Source organism: Mastomys coucha, unplaced genomic scaffold, assembly GCF_008632895.1.
Source record: "Mastomys coucha isolate ucsf_1 unplaced genomic scaffold, UCSF_Mcou_1 pScaffold1, whole genome shotgun sequence".
NCBI lineage: Eukaryota > Metazoa > Chordata > Mammalia > Rodentia > Muridae > Mastomys > Mastomys coucha.
This window is the reverse complement of record NW_022196891.1, coordinates 79061425-79076508: the sequence shown is the minus strand read 5'-3', so window position 1 is coordinate 79076508 and position 15084 is coordinate 79061425.

The window sequence follows — 15084 nt, the reverse complement described above, 5'->3', positions numbered from 1 at the left end:
CCAGCCCTTTCCACACACACACACAGTAGCTCTTGGCAGTGACTCCAGGAGGAGTGGCTCTGAGCATTGTCCCATTTTCACAGGACCTAGGACTTAGGTACAGACAGCCCAGCTCCAGAGTCTAAATAACTCAGAATCTTCACCAGTCTCCCCTATGCTCCCTCTTGGGACAAGTATGGAATGTGTTGAGTTTTTCAAGATGATCCCGGACTCAAGTTCTTCGCAGAGGAGGCCTGGCCAGCTTCCAGATAATTACAGTTCAGTGCCTGAGCCAGAGCCATGCTGCCCCAGACCTGGGGACCAAAGCCTTTGATCACAGCAGCGTGACAATCTGTCCTGTTACCAAGAGAAGCATTCTTGTCACGTGGCCCTCCGAGAAGGACCAGTTTGTAGAGAACAGTGTTTAGTGACTGGCTCTTGTGCTGCACAGAGAACATGGTGAACCTGGTAGGCCTGATTGCAGAGGGAAACTAAGAAGATAGGCTGTGGCCTCTCAGTTGGTGAAACAGACACCTGAAATAACCCCAGCCCTCAGGCCTGACCTCATAGCTTCCTTGTCCCAGGAAGAAGTGTTATCAGAGAGCACAGTTTGGTTCTCTTTATTATGGCCCCTCTGTGTCCCAAGGCAAGGCCTTTCCTCTCTCCTTTTGAGATAAACCCAAGGGGGGTCAGTGATCGGGCATAACTCAAATGTCCCAGCATGAAGACCACCTGTGGGCCTGGCTCTGCTGAGGTGTTCAGAAAAGGAAGCTGGCCTAGAGCCTTCTGGGATGCAGGCAGGCGTCTGGTTATGCGTTCTTTAGCTGCTGGGCAAAAACTTCTGTGTAGACACAGCTGAATACAGTCAGCATTCAAGACAAGCCTTAGCAAGCAAGCGGCTTGGAGGCACCCTTAGTCAGCTCGGAAAGTAAAGCTGACGCACCAGCTGACCTCAGAGACGAGTGTGTCATGCTCCCTCGGTGCTCCTTCTTACGGCCTTCTTCTCTTGCCTACCAGGGGGACTTAGATGAGAGGCTAGGAACCCCTAGGATAGAGCTGGCCACTTTAGACAACTTAATATTACACCCGGTGGCTTCCAAGCCCGAATGCTTGACTCTGCCCTTGGGACTCTGCCAGGTCTTTTGTAACATTTGAAAGCAGTCATCGAAAGCACCAGATGACAGAGTTTCCCTCGGAGACTGGGAAATTATGATGGGGATGATGGCATCTCTCTGGAACCCAGGATGGATGGCTTCCCAGAGGCCAGGAGAAAGAAGGAGGCCAAACTCCCATACTCCCATTCCAGTTCATTGGAAGCAGCTCAACTCTTTGTTGTTTTAGATACTGAGGTCAGGGATAGAGATCATTTGAATGAGAACTCCACTGCCTATTATCCCCCACCACCCCCTTCCTGTTACTCAGCTTTTTAAAAGAAGACACAAGCCAGGCAGTGGTAGCCTTTAATCCCAGCACTCAGGAGGCAGAGGCAGGCGTATCTCTTGAGTTCAAGGACCAATTGGTCTACAGAGTGAGTTGCAGGGCAGCCTGGGCTACACAGAGAAACCCTGTCTCAAAAAAAAAAAAAAAAAAAGGAAGAGGAGGAGGAAGAAGAGGAAGAGGAAGAAGTAGTGTAGTGTGTTGTTGTTGCTGTGTTGTTTGGGGTCCTGGGGATGGGGCCCAGGGTCTCAGACATGCTAGGTAAGCGCTCTATCACTGAGCTACATCCCCAACACTAAAAAGTTAAGCATGAAGATACACTCTGGAAGTCCTTCGGGTCTCAGTTGGGCCTCGCTGGATGAGGTTGCACCCGGCAGCTCAGTCTGACTGACCCTGAAAGAAGATTCATGCCCACATGATCTCCCTCAGCTCTTGTCTTTGTGACAAAGGGAGGTCACTATTTGGAATATTAATCCAAAGTAATAACCACATACAGGGATCTAACATAGTTCACAGTTAAAAATCACATGAAGTTAAGGCGTAAATTGCCTTCCAGCATAAAAGAGTCATCTTTCTTCCACCAGCCCGGAGTCAAGCCCAGGAAGGACTGGGGGCTCATGAGGCCAGTTCACTCGCTCCACTCATCTGTGGACAAGTGACCCTTTGGCTACAGATAGACCAAAATGGGGTATCTCAATCTGTTTAGATGGTGGCCTCTTTTAAAGTGGAACGTGAGGCCAGGGCTCCACGCCATCATTGTCTGGAGAGTTCCCAGGGAGGCTTTTGTTCTGTGCCCTGGATGCCCATCGCAAGTGCCCTGGCTAGTCCCATCCCTGAAGAGTCCTGTTGCATCAAATGACTGTTAACATTTCCTTTCAGCCTTTTCAAGCTGCTGGGTGAGAGCCGAGCAGCAGCTTCGCAGGGTTCATTCACCCCAGAGCAGGGAGCTGTGGGAAGGCTGTGTGTTTGCAAATCCGCATAGTAGGGCAGAGAGATTGGGAAGCCATTTCTCAGCTCATCACACTCCTACTCACTGGGAAACTAACCCCGCTGCGTGAAACCTGTCTGGAGTTGTGACACCCTAATGTCACTCATCTCATCTTGTCAAACCACCCACCCCTCTTAAAAAATGCCAAGAGGCATGTATTTATGTTTAAGTTAAAGGTGAATTAAAGTTGGAAAATTACTGGAGGATTGTCTGGCACTGCACAGAAAGAGTTGGAAATCAGTTCTCTACCCAGGGAAGGCATTTGGCCAAACTACGAAGCAGGAGGAGGTCGTCTTTGAGGTTGGGACCCACCCCCACCTTCTCCTCAGTCCCTGCATTCACAGACTACCAGGTACCTCCCTCACCCCTTGCTCTGGACCCACTTCCTCTCAGCTCCCCTGTGATCATTCAACCTGGGTGCTTCTCCTGGAGCACTCTCAGAGACATTGCTTTGGGAACACTGACAACTGGGGTCCCTTCTTGCACAGAATTTTGGGGGGAGCTTAGGGAGATATTAACATTTTGAAGACTTAATCCTTGCCAGGGATATTTGTAAGTTAACTAGAGATGATATCATTCCTCCCCCCCCAAACTAGTTTCCGGTGAGCTGTCAATCGATGATGGACTGAGTAGGGGGAGAGGGACAGTAGCTGGGTCCATATGGTAAGGTCTGCACTGGGAACGCAAATCTTCGCATGGGACTATAGAAAAGATATTAAGGGGTCTCTTTTCACTTAATCCATTATTTACTAAATACCTATGACATCCCTCGTCCTAGGAGTCCAAAGATGTATAAGACTCTGTGCTCCCATGGCCGGGCGGTGGTGGCACACGCCTTTAGTCCCAGCACTTGGGAGGCAGAGGCAGGCAGATTTCTGAGTTTGAGGCCTGCCTGGTCTACAGAGTGAGTTCTAGGACAGCCAGAGCTACACAGAGAAACCCTGTCTCAAAAACAAAAACAAAAAAACAAAACAAAACAAAGACTCTGTGCTCCCAGTTACAATAAATGCTTCCCGAGCAACACAGGAAAACGTTTCATGGAACACAGATGAGAGGAGGCGGATTCTGCCACCAAGGGTTACTGTTCCCACTGTACTTATTTATTAGCTTGCTTGAGACACAGTCACTCTGTATAGTCCAAGCTGTCCTCAAACTCATGGGCCTCCTGCTTCAGCGCTGAGATTATAGGTGTGCACCTCCGTGCATTAGGCTCATGTTGGCCTACAGATGAGACGTTTGTTCACCAGGTTGAGGGAGAGAGGGAAGCCCGGGAAGGGTAACAGGGGAAACAAGGAAAAACCACAGAGGTCACTTCTGGGGAAACCCCAGCGTCTGAAACACAGGAGGGAAGGTGGCAGGGGCAGAATGCAAAAGCGAGGCTAAGGCTGGGCTGTGGACAGAGCTCACTGTGTCATTGGGTCTTGAATGTCCTGTAAAGGTAAGGAAAATCATAACTCTTTTAAGATGGGGCCTGGTTTGGGGTCTTTGGGTCATTGGCAAATGATGCCTTTGAAGGGAACTATGGGATTCTGGCCTTTCCTTTCTTCTTTCTTACTCTTCCTGCCATGAGGTGAACAGTTTTGATCATTATGCACTCAGACATCAAAAGCTGACACCCATAGAGATTGCAAAGCAGCCACGGAGTCCCAGCAGCCATGGCCTGGAGCCTCAGCAACCGGAAACTATAGTTAAACCTTGCCTTTTGGGTTTTGTTGTTTGTTTGTTTGTTTCAAGACAGGGTTTCTCTGTGTAGCCCTGGCTGTCCTGGAACTCACTCTGTAGACCAGGCTGGCCTCGAACTCAGAAATCCACCTGCCTCTGCCTCCCAAGTGCTGGGATTAAAGGTACGCACCGCTTCCACCGCCCAACCTCTACAGGGCCTCCTAGGGGACAAAATGAAGCTGCATCCAGGGCAATAAGAGGGCGAATAATAATTCGCTGCTCGGATAGTGAAGTGAAAAGAGAAGTCCCAAGTGACAGATGACAGTTCTCTCGGTCATGTGATATGATGACGACATTTCGCTCAGTCATGTGATATGATGATGACATTAGCTGAAGATAAGACTTATGGGAGCAAGAGCATCAGGAAATGACACGGTTTGGGGCCTGTTGGTTAAGAGAGCAGGGGGCCCACTGAAGGGTTAGTGGTGGCGCTGCAGCTCCGATGTCCAGTGTTTATGATTTGGTCCTAAGAGAACACCAGGTACTTGTCTGGGGCAGCAGGTCTCTATTTCTGATCTGACTTGGCCTCCAGTACCACCATTTTCCTATACACAACAGAGTGCAGATGTAGATAGAGATCTGGGGTGTAACTGCCATTAACCAAAGGCAAGCAAGGTGGAAGCTTCCAGAAGCTCTGGTCCATCCTCTACATACAAACATACGTCTTCATTTTTCTAAATGTTAAGGCTTGGGGTTTAGCTCCCTGGTAGCACACTTGCCTAATTTACATAAAGGCCTGCGCCACAACGCCCGGCTCCATTCCTCGTTTTTTAACTTGTTTTTCTCAGGTAATAGCTTTTTCTGGAAACTAACTTTTCTTTGAAAGGAAACTGGAGGCTTGCTCCTCCTTCATTTCCCCATGAACACTGTCTGGAGAACACCGGGATCGTGGAAGCCAACAGACTAGAACTCTGCTGAGGAGATGAAGTAGTTTGAGAACTTCTTGTGTAATATCTGCATAACTGGGAGTTCGTCTCAGAAACCCTCAAAATGGTCACGCTATTTCCCATGTAACTCGCCACAATTATACACCTGTGCACTTCATATTATTATAGTGAAAAGTGAAACAAAGAAACCCTAAGAACTCCAAAGGAATGGACTAACCAAATGAATTTAAATGATCCCTAAACTAGAACTTAATACAGATAATGTAAGAGTCGGGGGCAAGTAGATCTCCATGAGTTCAAGGCTAGTCTGGTACCTATAGTTACTTCTGGGCCAGCCAGATGTATATAGTGAGACCTTGCCTCAAAACAAAAATAAGAGCTGGAGAGATGGCTCAGTGGTTAAGAGCACTGACTGCCCTTCCAAAGGTCCTGAGTTCAAATCCCAGCAACCACATGGTGGCTCACAACCACCTGCAATGAGACCTGATGCCCTCTCCTGATGGGTCTGAAGACAGCTACAGTGTATTTACATATAATAATAAATAAATCTTTGGGCCTGAGCGAGTGGGGCTGGAGCAAACGGAAGTCCTGAGTTCAATTCCCGGCAACTACATGATGGTTCACAACCATCTGTACAGCTATAGTGTACTCATATCCATAAAATAAATAAATCTTAGAAAAAAATCAAAACAAAAATAAAACCAGAAAAGAATAAAACCAATAACAGCATAGATCAATGTGAACTGAAAGCTACAGTAAGGACACTCAATGTTTGTTAGTTAGAAAAAATAGATTATGTAGATATATTATGTGTAATTTTGGAAAGATCAGAAAACGTAGCAAAGTGTGAGGGGGCATCCAAGATGACAGTGGGAGTCTGTGCTTCACGTCTTCTAGAATTTTCTGCCGCTGTGATTTCCCAGCAGCCCTGTATGACGGGTAGGCAGTGTTCAAGGGCCAGCCATTCCCTCAGCTGGGGTTAGACTGAAGAACAGGGAAACCCTGCAACAGTAGCTTACTGGGAAATGTGGCTCATAAATTATATTTTTTCAATTATGAAGGCATCCTCTGGGGGTTCTTTAGAACAGATAATCATATAGGGAGTCTGATAGCAGGTTCTCTTTTTCTGCATTCCCAGTGTTTCCTGCAACCTTAGCTCTGAAAACCTCAGATCTCTCTCTGTCTCTCAGAAAGGAAAAAAAAAAAAAAAAAAAAAAAAAAAAAAAAAAAACAAAAAACAACTCGCCTACGGCCTCATTTCTTACCCTGAAATTACTGTGATTTTTGCAATTCTACCTCGCCGCTCTGTGCAGTTTCCCTCCTAACCCAGAAGCCCTGCTGCAAGAGATAAGTAGCCTTCAGGATGACAGGGGTCATGTGAGGGCCACGGGTTCTGAGAGTGACGAAGAGCAGCAGAAGACAAAGAGCTTGCTGGGAAACAGACGCCAGAGCACCGGCCAGATCAGGTTGCTAACTACATTTGCAGAATAACATTCTGTTCTCGCCCGCCCGGCCGGCCCGTGCAGCTGAGGGGCAGCAGGCAAGAAACGGAGAAGCTAATCAGGGTGATCAGTGCTCGCTCAGGCAGCTTCCCAGCTAGTAGGCCTGGGTGAATTCCTTAGGCCTCATGTTTTCTCCTCTGTAAAACAGACCACAGCGAGCTGTGCCCTCCTAACCGCTCCCTCCACACTCCCCTCCAGCCCTCTACTTTTTTCACATCGGAACATCTAAAAAGAGCCATCAGAACTCTCTCCGCTTAGGCTCCGGCTCTGCACTGTGGTAGATGAGCAAGCCTTAGCCCTTGTCATTCATGATCTTTGAACGGTTGGAGTTTTCTTCCTTTTTTTTTTTTTTTTTTTTTTTTTTTTTTTTTTTTTTTTTTTTAAGATAAAGTCTCCACATAGCCCCTGGTTGTCCTGGAACTCAATATGTAGATCAGGCTGTCCTGGAACCCACAGAGATCTGCCTGCCTCTGCTGCCTGAGTGTTGGGATCATAGACGTGCTCCACCAACGCCAGACCCAGCGCCTTTACTCCTCTTTGGCACACTTAACTCTCTTGGCTTGTAGGGCCCTGACCCTTTCTGTGTTCCCTTTGTCACTCTGTCCCCTCCTTTGCTAGGCCGTCTGCCTTCCTAATACACCTGGGACTCAAGTTTGGTCTCTCCCCTCTATATTTTAGAGTCTGTCTTGTCTTGTCTAGTCTGGACCATGTCTATATCTCGATGATTAGAATCTATCTATCTATCTATCTATCTATCTATCTATCTATCTATCCAGACTGCCCCCTCAACCCCTGAAATCCACACTACCATGTTGGACTGTTTGACATCTTTATTTGAAAGTCTTTTTTTATTTTGTTTTTTCGAGACAGGGTTTCTCTGTGTAGCCCTGGCTGTCCTGGAGCTCACTCTGTAGACCAGGCTAGCCTCGAACTCAGAAATCCTCCTGCCTCTGCCTCCCAAGTGCTGGGATTAAAGGCATGCACCACCACCGCCCGGCTGAAAGTCTTTTTTAAAATATGTATTTATTTATTTTATGTATATGAGTACACACTGTAGCTGTACAGATGGTTGTGAGCCTTTATCTGGTTGTTGGGAATTGACTTTTAGGACCTCTGCTTGCTCTGGTTAACCCTGCTCGCTCAGTCCCTGCTCGCTCCAGCCCAAAGACTTATTTATTATTATAAATAAATACACTGTAGCTGTCTTCAGACACACCAGAAGAGGGTGTCAGATCTCATTACGGTGGTTGTGAGCCACCATGTGGTTGCTGGGATTTGAACTCAGGACCTTCGGTGCTCTTACCCGTTAAGCCATCTCACCAGCCCACGTTTGACATCTTTATTTGAAAGTCTTTTAAAAAAGATTTATATTTTTATTTTTAAGTGTATGCTTGTCTCTGTATGTGTATGTACATATGAGTGTGGGTACCCATAAAGAGCAGAGACATAGGATACCCCCTGGTCTGGGTTCATAGGCATTATGACCGCCTGATGTGGGTGCTAGGAACTGACTATAGAATAACAGTATGTGCTTTTGAGCTAGCAAGATGGTTCAGTGGTTAAGAGCACTGATTGCTCTTCTGAAGGCCCTGAGTTCAAATCCCAGCAACCACATGGTGGCTCACAACCATCTGTAATAAGATCTGATGCCCTCTTCTGGGGTGTCTGAAGACAGCTACAGTGTACTTACATATAATAAATAAATAAATCTTTAAAAAAAATAGTTTGTGCTTTCAACTGCTGAGCTATCTCTCCAGCTCATATGTGGAAGTCTTAATAAACATCTGAAAAATTAACCCCCAGGAGCTGGAGACTTAGGTCAGTGGTAGAGCACATGCCCAAGGCCCTGGATTCAGTCCACGGCAACCAAAAACCTATGGCCACCCCAAGGAAATCAAAGTCACCTCCTGCCCTCAGGATTCCCATCTGAACAAAAATCTTAAGAGTCAAAACAAAAATTACTCAACTCCCTGCATCCCACCACATTCTACTCTTAGTCTACCAGAGAATATGATAGCTTTACCTGTAAATATACCCAGAATCAGCCTACCCTTTATCATCTTCATCCCATGACCCTGGGCTGAGCCACTATCTCATGCTGCTCTGACCACGAACTAACCGGCCACCTTCGGTTCGGTTGTTATGTGTGTGCGCATGTGCGTCCGTGTGGATATACTCATACCACAGTATACATCCGGAGATCAGACATTAACCTCAGCTGTCAGCCCTCGCCTTCTCCTGTGTTTGAGACGGGGCTCTCTTGTTCTCTGCTGCACACTCACAAGCTTCAGGGTATTCTCCTGTCTCTGCTTCCCATAGTACAGCAGGATTGCTGGAATTACAGACGTAGACTGCCATGTCATGTTGACGTAGCAAGTGCTTCACCCCCTGAACCGTCTCCCCAGTCTGCTTCTATGGTAGTCCCAGTTCAATTGTCTTATCTTTGCCCTCTGAGGATGGAAAAGCCACCTCCAACAATGGCCCTCAGGGCTCTCCATGACTCTGTTCCCTGTTACCGCTCCTAATCTAACTCCCCAGCTCTGCCCCATTCCCTTGACTACAGTCACCCTGGCTTTCCTTGAGCAGGACACATTCCTGCCCCAGGGCAGGGAACAGTTGCCCTTTTCCTGGGATGCTTTCCCACTACTGTGTAGGAAGAGCTCCTAGGGGAGGCTCTCAGAGGGAGGATGTTTGCCCCAGAATATCCCCCAGAATATCGTGGTCTGTTCAGGGGAAGAAAGAGCAGGCCTAGTCCTTGAAGCCATCTCCGTGCGGTTGCCGATCAACACCGCGCATATATCGGATGCTGGCAGGTTCCGCCTGAGATAGATAGGTCGGGGAAGTCTGACTTCCCCTGCCTCTGATTCAGTTGGGAGATGGGGAGCTGAGAGCAGCCTTCGAAGAGGATGGTGGTACAACTCTGCTGTGGATTGGCAGACAGCTCCACAGCTGTTGGAACCCATGTGGGTCATCGCAAGATCCCCTGTAATCTGCCCGCTGTGTTGCTTAGATGCGTGCCTCAGTAGTACAGGGAGCAGCTCCTTCAGACTTCAGTGACTTCTTTCCCAGGAGAACCGTCTATCCAGAAGGTTAAGAGGGGAGACAACTGCTGCTGAACACGGCTGCTAGTCTCAGCGGCCACAGCGAACGTTCGTTTCTCTTCTCCTGTTAACAAGTCTAGATTCCCCCCATTAGCAAAGCAACTTGGGTGCTCTGGACAGCTTACCTGGTGACCCCCCTGGGTGGACCGTCACCTCCGAGGGTCTGTCCTCTGGTCACCATACCCTTCTCGGGTCACAGCTGCTACACTTGTTCATTAGCTCTCGAACTTGAGTGAGGGAGCATCAAGAGTCACCCGAGTAGAGAATCCAGTTGTCAAACATGTTTGTCCTCTGTCCCCAGGGTGATAGCTGTACTCTCTTCTCCTGCTGATCAGCCCATTACTACTGCTGTTACAGTTTGGTTATAAAGTGTCCCCAAGGGCTGATGTGTTGAAAGCTTGCTCCGTGACCCAAGTGGAATTCCAAGGTGGGACTTTGGGGGAAGTTCTGACTGTATGAATGGACTGAGCCATGCAAAGAGACAGAGTATGGGAGCATGGGAGGTGGTAGAACTGTGGAGGGTAAGGTCTGTTTGGAAGAAGTGGGTCATGGGACAAGGACTAGAAAGACATATCTTACTCCTGGCCCACAGCTAGCACTAACTAACCACTTTGTTCTCCAGCCACTGTGAAGTGAGCAGCTCGGCTCCACTCTGCCCTCCACCACTCCTTCTCCACCATAGCGGTCTGCCTCAGCACAGACCCAGAAACACCAAACCCAAGTGTGGTGCTTTGAATAATGCGTGGCCCCCTTAGGCTCTTGTATTAGAGCGCTTAGTCACCAGGGAGTGGCACTCTCTGGAAGGATTAGAAGGATTCAGAGACGTGGCCTTGTTGGAGGAAGTGTGTCACTAGGCCCGTGGCAAGCCCAGAGTCTCTCTCTCTGGATCGGGATGTAACTCTATACTACTCAGCTCTCAACCCCAGCACCTGCCTGCGTGCTGCCATGCTCCCAACCACGATGACAATGGACTAAGCCTCTGAAACTGTAAGCAAGCCCCCAGTAAGACGCTCTCTCTTATAGTAGCTGCTCTGATCATGGTGTCTCTTCAGAGCCACAGAACAGGGACTAGTGACCATAGACTGAGACATCCGCATTCCTGCTTTTACAGTGAGCTCGAAGGTATTTGTCACAGTAACGAGATGTCGGACATGCCTGTCAAAATACTGACTCTGCTTCTTCTCTGTTCCTGTGCGATAAAATACCCTGGAGTGCCCAAGTAGCATCCATGCCTTATTGTTCAATGAGACTTCTTTTCCTGTGATCTCAGGTGGAAGTTGTTTTCCCTTTATGAACAGGACCTTTAACCTTGTACAGAGCCCAAAACACAAATTCCCCCAAGTGGATGACTGAAGGTGATACTAAGAAAGTCATTCTTTTTTTGTTTTGTTTTGTTTTGTTTTTGTTTTTTTCGAGACAAGGTTTCTCTGTATAGTCCTGGCTGTCCTGGAACTCACTCTGTAGACCAGGCTGGCCTCAAACTCAGAAATCTGCCTGCCTCTGCCTCCCAAGTACTGGGACTAAAGGCGTGTGCCACCACTGCCCGGCTACCCCTTGGTTTTCTAACTGAGAAAGCCATTGCCATTCTTAGAAGGCTTCCCACTTGCTACGTTATCAGGGCTATCCCTTCATTCTCTTCTATGGACAGGAGGATATGATGTCATTGCCCTGGACCTACATTTGTGTCACCTTTGCTACGTTTATATTGTGGAATTGTTGAGCTAATGAAATTGTGCTGGTCTGTCTGTGTGTAAACTGGACACCACCTAGAATCATCTAGAAGGAGGGTACTTTAATGAAGACAAGGCCTCCTATCAGGGGCATATTTTTGATTCACGGTTGATGTGGAAGGTGTAGCCCGCGCGGTCGTCTCGCCGGGAAGAAGACACGTGGACACTAGGTTCCTTCTGCAGCAACTGTTTATTTGTCTCCATCCATAGGGAAAAAAAGGGGTCGAGCCCAATATCCACACTGCTTATATACACCACAGTGCAGCGTATCTGCCCACAGCGTGGCGTGTCTGCTCATGATTGGCTGTTCGCTCATTACCCTACGTAACGCCCCAGGATGGGCCGTGACATGGCGTCCTTTTCACTCCATGCACATGCACAAACAGTTGTCCACTAGGAGTTAACAGCAGAAGTAGGTGCCATCTTGCCATGGCGAATGCCTCTCAGGATTCACGGCTCCCCACAGAAGGGCCCTACCTACTGTGTGCAGTACCAACCCTGGGTAGGTGGCTTGGATTGTATTTAAGAAAGCGAGCTATGCCAGATGTGGTGGCACACGCCTTTAATCCCAGCACAGGGGAGGCAGGAGGAAGTGGATCTTTGTGAGTTCCAGGCCAGCCAGAGTTTTATAGAGAGAAGCTGTCTCAAAAAGGAAAACAAAACAAAACAACAAAAACAAAAACAAAAACAGAGCAAGCTGAGCAAGCCATGAAGAACAAGCCAATAAGCAGCTCTCGTCCGTGGTTCCTGCTTCTACTCCTGCTTGAGTTCCTGCCCTGATGAACTGTGACTGGGGTGGATACGCACAAGGAAACCCTTTCCTCCCTGAGTTGTTTCTAGTTACAAAGGTTGCCGGGCATATGGTGGCACATGCCTTTATTAACAGAAGAGGCAGAAGGGGCTCTGTGAATTCTAGGCCAGCCCCGCCTTCATAAGAGAGTTCCAGGAGAGAGAGGAGTAAATAAAGAGACCCTGTCAAAAAATTAAAAAAGGAAGGTAGACCAGAGCAGAGGTGTTTTATGGGATCCACTGCGAGTGAGTGAGACACTCTAAGCATTAGCTAGTTTCGAGACCTATACGGAATAAAGCTCAAGTCACCCCCAGAATGACTGTCTCCCGTGAAAATTAGCGGGGTGTCTGGTTGGTCTTCTCAAGGCATGCTGCTAGGAGAGGCACTCAGTGTCCCCCTCTGTGGCTGGCATGTGGGATATGTAGCAGCCACGGCAAGGCCAGCCTCGGTGAGTGGGAGCCCCCAGTGCCAGCCCATGCACAGCCTCCATCTCTCCCGCCATAGGAGAGGCGCTCCCGTAGGCAGCAGTGGAGCAGCCAGAGTCAGAGGTGCTCTAGGTGACTCTGGCTGGACCGTCTTGGCAACGTGGCTGTTGGTGCTCTCCTGTGGGTGTTAAAAGCCATCATGACCTTTGTACTGCATTCTTGTTCCCATACGTCCATCCAAGGACCTCTGTCATACACTTTGTCTTGTTCTCCCAAAACTGTTCTCTTTCAAGGCAGTTACTGATCAAAACGTTCAGCACTGCAAAATAAGCCAAAGCCACTTTTCCCACCAGCACAAATTGGAAGACAAGTTTTCTCTGCCTGAAGGTCTCAATGCACACCAGTGGGATCTGTGGCTCGCCATCATCTATCTTCCTTTCCTTCCTTCCTTCCTTCCTTCCTTCCTTCCTTCCTTCCTTCCTTCCTTCCTTCCTTCTTTCTTTCTTTCTTTTTTCTCTTTTCTTTTTCTTTTCTTTTTTTTTCCAAGACAGGGTTACTCTGTATAGCCCTGGCTGTCCTGGAACTCACTCTGTAGATCAGGTTGGCCTCGAACTCAGAAATCCACCTGCCTCTGCCTCCCAAGTGCTGGGATTAAAGGCGTGCACCACCACTGCCCAACCACCATCATCTTTCTAAGTCATAGTAGAAGGGCGTCGTAGTAGAGCAACAACCCATTTTCAGTTTGCACTCACTCATTAAGCTATCCAGGAACCAAATCTATGTTCAGGGAAAAACGAATTATCCAGGGGTTTGCAAGGAGCCATTCGTGGAAGCTAGGGAAGAGCCTGGGGGCAGTGATGACGCATGGTGGTACAGTGGACCATGCAGATCTCTGGTGTCCTTCATCCTGATCTGTGGTTGATCCTGGATGAGCTACTTCCATCCTTCAATGGACTTGCTGCTAAGCCCATGTGACCTCATCACTCCAGAGCCCTGATGGAGCCTGCTGATGGATGGTCGCTTGCCCAACAATTATGTTCTGTTTCTCTCAGGCTCCAATAACATCCTGAGACTTTCTATAAAGATATTTTGTTGCACAACTGCTGTGGCCTCTCTTCAGAATGCTAGGATTCCGCACTGTGAATCTCTCTTTGGAAACTGTCATATACCTTACACAGTATCTCTTCCGAACACTGATGTCTCCACTACCATACATGCAGATCACTAGATCATATGGCCCAGGCATCAGAGATGTTTGCCCTGCAGCCTGGCTATGTGGCAGAACCTTTTTACTGCACCTGGTCCCGTTGTGTACTGGCAGGATTTCAAGTTACCTTGCACGAACTAATAGCTCCAGGTTTGGAATATGCTATCTCTAGAAAAAAGGGGCATGCTATGTGTTGGGGTTCCTTCTTTGGGACAATAACTGCAAGATCCAATACTGTGTCTTTCCCTTTAGAGGGTTGTCACCATGGGTCCTAGACCTTTGAATCCCATAAGATGATACAGATGTGGCAGATCTCCGATGCTTTCTGAAGATTTGTTTTTATTTGGTGTGTATTGGTGTTTTGCCTATGTGTATGCTTGTACACCTTGTGTATTCAGAAGCGGGTTCAAACCCCCACTAGCTAGAGTTACAGATGGTTGTGAGCCACCCTGTGGGTGCTGGGGACCAACCCCACAGGTCCTCTGCCAGAGCAGTCAGTGCTCTAGCCACTGAGCCATTTCTCTGTCCCCAAAGACTGATTTATTGTTACTCACGTGGCTGTGTTCAGGTAAGTGCAGTTGTGAGACAGCTGACGTGGGGAACAGGAACTGAACTCAGGCCCTCTGTGAGAGCAGCATGTGTTCTCTACTGCCGAGCCTCCCTCCTCCACCCCTAGCCTCTCATTCCTCATGGAGATGATTTTTTTTTTCTTTCCACTCTCCAGAATGCATGCATTCCACAAGCCTCAAAATCACTAGTCTCTTCTTGTTCAGATGGTCCAATGAGCATGATGTCATCAGTATTCAGCCAGTCCAAGTCTCTTGGGGCTATATCATGCCAAGAGCAAGAGCGTTAACATAAGCCTGGGCCAAGATCGTAAATGTGCGATGCTGGATCCCCAGTGGATCAGCTGTTCTGGTGGACGAGCACGCACCATTGGCTCCGGAGGCCGCATGCTCACTCCTGAGGGCATCTGTCTTTGCTGCAGCCAGGCACAGCACTTTTGTGGTGCTGCTTCCTGTGGGACCACGGTACTCTGTTGTCATCCTCAGGGTCTGACTTTCGAAGGGTTCAGACGGATGATTAAATGGAAATGGGATGAGGACCACCAACCTGCATCCCAGAAGTCTTTCTCAATTACTTTTTATAATTACATGTTATGAATTGCCGTCCCTCCCCGGGAGTGCGCTTCGGCTTTTGATTTGCTTGCTACCTTGGCACCTGTGGGAAGGAGCGGTTTGGACGCTTCCACTTGGCCTTCACGTCATCATAGCTAAGAAAGCCAGGCATAGCTGGGGTGTGCGTGTGTGTGTGTG